General features: G+C 33.8%; 1 pseudogene; it reads right to left on the bottom strand.

The window, feature by feature from the left end:
* LOC100963011 overlaps positions 1-6,074 on the bottom strand; it is a 56,165-nt pseudogene that overhangs the window by 49,599 nt on the left and 492 nt on the right.

Below are 6,074 nucleotides of genomic sequence, written 5' to 3'. Positions count from 1 at the left end.
TTTTTTTTATTTTTATTTTTATTATTATTTTTTTATTTTATTGAATGGTAACTGTGTACATTGATGCACTTTGGGGATACATAGCCTTCATGTAACCATTTTAAAATTTTTAATTATATTTCTTTCTTCTATTTTTCTATTCTTATGCCCAAACTATATTCTTATTTTTCACATTTCTTGGTGAGTCCTGAAAATGCATTTATGTACATTTAGAATATCTTATTGAATAAAGAATCCAGTAGATGTCTTAATTTACGTATTAATTTGGGAAATTTATATTTTATATAGGTCTTCCCATTCAAGATAAAATCTGCATTTCCATTCCATCAGATTTTAATTTCTTTAATAAAGAAAATTTAATAAGATATTCTATTATAGTGTTCTTCAAATAGATCTTTGCATATTTCATTTTCTCTGAAAATTTCCTAATTATATTGCATTATAAAAATCATTTTCATTTCTATGTCTTGGTTAGCAAAAATTACTTTCCTTTTTGTGTGTCTATATATCTTACACAATTTCTAATTAACTTTAGCTCTTTTTTACTTGATTTTTCTTTGCACACAGGATAATCATCAAAAATATTATTTCTTTACCCAATGTTTTTGCTTGTTATTTTCTTTTCTTTTCTCTCTACACTTGATGACGATGATAGCAGCTAATCCTGTCTGTTTCTGAATCTTAACTGAAATTATTTTTTATTTGACTGAAGCAGATAAAATACTTTGCTTTAGTGCTAAATTACTTTATTCTATTTGAGTAAAATGCTATATATTATTTAAATAGTTTTTCTTCTATTTGTATTTAATTTCAAATATTTTTAAATAAGAATTATTTAATTCTATCGAAGACATTTTCTGGTCTAAGTATGTAAGAAGAGCCAACATCTGAACTTTCTATGCCACTTATAATCATCTGCGTTTCGAGAAAAGATAGGCTCAGATCAAGTTCCAGAAAGCAGCTAATGCTCTTCCAAAGATTTTCACTTTGGTCAAGGATATATGAGTTTTGTCTCCCACATAATATTAATATTAGAAAACATATGCATTTCCACAACAGAAATATTCTTTTCTCTAAACATGTCCTCAATGACAAATTTTCATGAAAAATTTTGCAACAGTGTTTTGACATCTAATTACATTGAGTTAAATCCCTGTCGCATTTTTGTGTCTCTTGATCTGAGAGTAAATTTAACTTTCTAATTACTGGTGCTGATTGTTGTGTCTTCAAAATATCCCAAGTAGTAATTTTCTGACTTATTTTTATATCCTCGTTTGTCAGCATTTGCCACAATTAGAAAATTGCCAATATTTAAAGAATACTCTTTTTTTTTTTTTTTTAAATAACACTTTTTTTTTTTTTTTTTTAATTTTGGTTTTTTTTTTTTTTTTTTTAATTTCTGGAGCTCTTTTTTCTCTTTAGTTACATTATCTCCCAATAAGAAGTCACTGTCATCCTAAGATTGCAAAAATAAGTTTTCCTAAATTGGTCCTTTTATTTTCAGGATCTAATGTTTTCCTGGAAATTTTTAATTCAAAATTAAACCCAAAACTATTATGATTTTTCATAGCATGTTTTTTGTTAATACAAAATCTGTATAATCCCCTTAAGGATGGTTACTTCTCTTACAAAAACATAGTGAGTAAAGTGTGATTCCAACCCCTCATTGTGGATCTCATGCTACTTTCAAAAATGCCTCAGTAATCAAGTTTCTAATGGATACCATTTTTTGACTCTTTAAAAGCCCGATCACAGTCACCATTCCTAGACTAATTCACAAACTTTATAAAATGGAAAATCTTTTGAAACCAAATAGTCCTGGGTCAGAATCCTGGATCCGCCATTTATAAGCTGCACAGACTTATTACCTTAGTATTAAACTAACTGCAATGTGATTAAAGCATTTTGTGCAGTAAATGATTGCTGAAACTACTATGTCCGTTCATTGGACTTGGGATCATAACATATATTCAATTCTATAGTTATGGGAAGTATTTATCTTCTACCTATAAAACATTTGACTTGAAAACAAGTCAACAAGTCTATGGTTATAAGTGGAAAACAATTGAGATCCTTATTTCAAATTTTGATGTCACAAAACAAATAGCATGAAGAGAGAAGTGATCATGTCTATGGATGTGACTATTTTCTTTATTCTGGAACTTTTAATCTTACATTGGGAGATTCTCAAAAAATGCAAATGCTAGTTATAAAACATCTATCACTAATTAATGGAACATGTCTTAGAAAGTCATCTGTGCACAAATTGTATATTAGCTAGTCTCTCAAAGCTCTGAGTATTGCTTTCCCTTTGCAGACTCTCAGAAAGCAAATAAATTCATGATAAGGACGGTTTCTTACAAAAATTTATGTTATACAAATTGTCTTTGAAAATATTATTGAATTTAGACCTCCCAGAAATATTGGAAAAATATTTTATCCACATTATGTCTAAGAAAACTGAGTTTTAAAGTGTGATTTTATTACTCGGCCACAGTAATAAAACTAGTGAGTAGCAAGGTACATGCCATCCAGCACCTGCTCTAGGCCAATGGTGATCACCTCACCTATTCTTCAGTAATTACAGGAATGAGATATTGTTTCTGAAAACAACCAAACTATTACTATATCATATCTCATAATCTCTTAACATCCCACAGGGGATAGTTCCTTATATTAAATATTTCTTCAAGAACTGAAATAAACCATATTCATTATTGTGTTAATCCTGAGTTCTACAAAGACTTTACTGAGCTGGTCTTTCTTCTTCCACATTCAAGGCTTCTCTTCTTCAGAGATTCCCAGAAATCCAGAAACACTGGCTCTCATCCTACCTATTCTTTGAGGCAGGTAGGAAGCCTCAGAGCTCACTTGGAACCTACTATTCTCTGTTCTAACACTATAGAAAAATTGATGATCATTTCTTTGTGACTTTCCAGGCTGGATTTTCCTTATTTAGGTTTCAGAAACCTCACCTTCAATTATTCTTTATTGCAGAATCACTTAAATAGAAAGTAGAGTGAATGTAGTTCCTTTATTTTTTTTTTTTTTTTTGAGACAAAGTCTCAATCCTTTCTCCTGAGTACAGCTCAGTGGCACCATCATTGCTCAGTACATCATTGCAGCCTCAAACTACTGGGCTCAAGAGGTCCCCCTTCTTTGGCCTCCCCAGGGGATGGGGCTACAGACCTACAACACTTCACCTGGCTAATGTTTCTATTTTTAGCAGAGATGGGGTCTTGCTCTTGCTCAGGTTGGTCTCAAACTCTTGAACTCAAGCAATCCTCCCACCTTGGCTTCCCAGAATGCTAGGATTACAGGCATGAGCCACTGTGACAGCCTAAACCCATGTTATAAATGTACAGATTTACTCAGACTTTTCCAGTAAGTGAAGATCCTAATTTTTTCAGTATATAAATTCCTACAAGATATCCTCTGTTATTTTCATCCTGCTGTAGCTATAAGAAAGCTCTCTTATCTTGTGAACTCTAGCTGACTTCAGTAGAAATACAAGAATAAACTGAGTTCTTTGTCATAAACAAAGAGCCTTTGGAAAGTGCCAAGAAACATAAAGCAAGCAAGAGTTTAGAGACAAGTTCATAGTTACATAATAATAAACAGTACAGGTGGCACCACCCATCAGTTACAAATGGTGGGCTGTTCAGTAGATGGTGTTGGAGAAACTAGTACAGGATAGTAAAAAACGAAACTGGACCATCACATATTAAAGTAGACCCAAAGTGGGTGGGTGATCCAAAGAATAATGTAAAACTTTAAAACTGATAAAAGAAAATGTAGGATCTCTTTGACACAAGTATGGCATCCGTCGTCTTAAATAAAACTACAAAATCACGATTTATAGGTTGAAAATTGTTCTCCATTATGCACACTCTGAGTAAAAATAAAGGATGGTTTGAAAGATTTTTTTCAGTGTCTAAAAACGACAAGGGACTTTATCAAAGTATAATGAACTCATAAAAGTCACTAAGAAAAAGAGTAACCTCAATGGAAAGAAAAAATGAGTAAAAGGATGAAGAAGAGAAAAATGCAGTGGTTAATGTGTTCTGGAAGGTATGGACAATAGTAAAGTTTATACACAGTTGGCTGGGATGTAAATTAGTGCAACCTCTATGAAGAACAGTGTGGAGATTTCTCAAAGAACTGAAAATAGAACTACCATCCAGTCCAGGAACCCCACTCTGGCTGTCCACTCAAAGGGAAGGGAATCAGTAGATAAGAAAGACATGTCCGATCACGTATTAAGACTGCCAGTACTGTGTGGAATAGGATGTGAAATACACTGGGCTTTGGAATCTAAGAAGGGGGAAGGGTTGAGGAGAGAGGGAGGGATAAAACAATCTTCCTGCCAGGTACAGTGAACACCATCCTAGCAATGAGGACACTGAAGGCCCTGACTCAGCATGATACAATATATTCATGTAACAAAAACACTGTGCCCTATGAATTTTTTGAAATTAAAAAACAGGAAAGAGCCATGGGTGAATAAACAATACAAATAGGGGAGCAAATTAAGCTCGAACTTTTATACTTACAGAACAAAATTATTGTGCTAATCCTGGGCCACCCTTTTACAAATTAATTTTTATGGATTTTGGATAAGGAATTGAGTCTTTCAACATGCTGCACCCACTCCCTGGAACACTGTCCTTCTCTCGGAAAAAAAAAATTTTTGTTTCTTGACCATAAGATAACATCATCAAAATATGCCTGAACCTCAATTGTGCCCCTGCCCAAACTAGAATTGCTGTACAGACACACATCTGTTCACCTAAGTTTTTGCTTTGGCAGGCTCTTCTTCAATCCCCAAAGACCCAAGGAGTTGGGCACACACTGCAGATAGGCTGGCACAACCCCAAGCTACACTCATGAAGCTTGCTACTGACCTATAGCTAAAAGTGGCCACATGACACAAATGCTCAAACTGGGATAGTCAAAACGTCTTCTAGGAAGGGTTTCTCTTCCATAGAAAAGGATGAAAGTGCATAAAAGATCTAATGTTCTCAATCATCTGTCCTCCTTGCTATTCCTGCCAGGAAGTTGAACACAATGTGAGTCCTACAGCGCAGCAAGTGTGAAACCGTGAGAAAGGGGTCCGATTCTTCCTCATTTCCTGGAGCACATGTAGCATGTGAACTGACATGCTTACTCCAAGATTTCTTGTTTCCCATATTAAAAAAAGAAAAGTTGACATTCAATTAATATTGCTGCCTCTTAGTGACCATGACTTAAACACAGGGTAAGCCAATCACTTCTCATCGTGTTTTACCCTCGTAAATAGAGTCCGTTTCTCATTAATCTCTCTATTATAATCCCTTATCATGCACAACATAAAATTTTGAATGTGAAATTTTATGTTTAGATATAAATGTAAAGAATTAACATACAAGTAGTTATGTACTAAAGAGCCATTATTTAAATTCAGCCAATAAAAAAAATGTTTTATGCTAAGCTGTGGCCACTAGGCTTTCCAAGAGGCCACAAATCCTGAAACTAATGGTGATTCTAACATCAAAAAGCCAAAATGTATTAGTAAATAAAGATTTTTATTAAGAAACTGCTATTTTTATTTCATTTAGTATACTCTAATCATATAGTCTTCTTGTGCTTCTGTGAATAGTCACAGTACAAAGATGAAGTAAAAGAGATAGGAATTTACTTATGAAAATTAATCTGAATATACTTTCTTCAATGATGTGATAGAATTATCAGTCTCTACCCACCCACTGTAGATTTTTTATATGTTAATTCAGGTACCCAGCAGACAATAATCGATCATTACTTTGGTGTGAAGGGAATGAATATGGGAGGTTTCTACTGGGCTTGATTATGGAGTGGTCATTTAAAAGGCAAGGAGGGGAAAGGGAGGAGAGGGGAGGGGGGTGGATGGATGGAGGGAGGGTAATTGGTGGGACCGCACCTACGGTGCATCTTACAAGGGTACATGTGAAACGTACTAAATGTAGAATATAAATGTCTTAACACAATAACTAAGAAAATGCCATGAAGGCTATGTTAACCAGTTTGATGAAAATATTTCAAATTGTATATAAAAC

This window comes from Otolemur garnettii, unplaced genomic scaffold, assembly GCF_000181295.1.
Source record: "Otolemur garnettii isolate 467f Iridium unplaced genomic scaffold, OtoGar3 scaffold00111, whole genome shotgun sequence".
NCBI classification, from domain to species: domain Eukaryota; kingdom Metazoa; phylum Chordata; class Mammalia; order Primates; family Galagidae; genus Otolemur; species Otolemur garnettii.
Note: the sequence above shows the minus strand (reverse complement) of the source record. Positions and strands in the feature narration are given on the sequence as shown.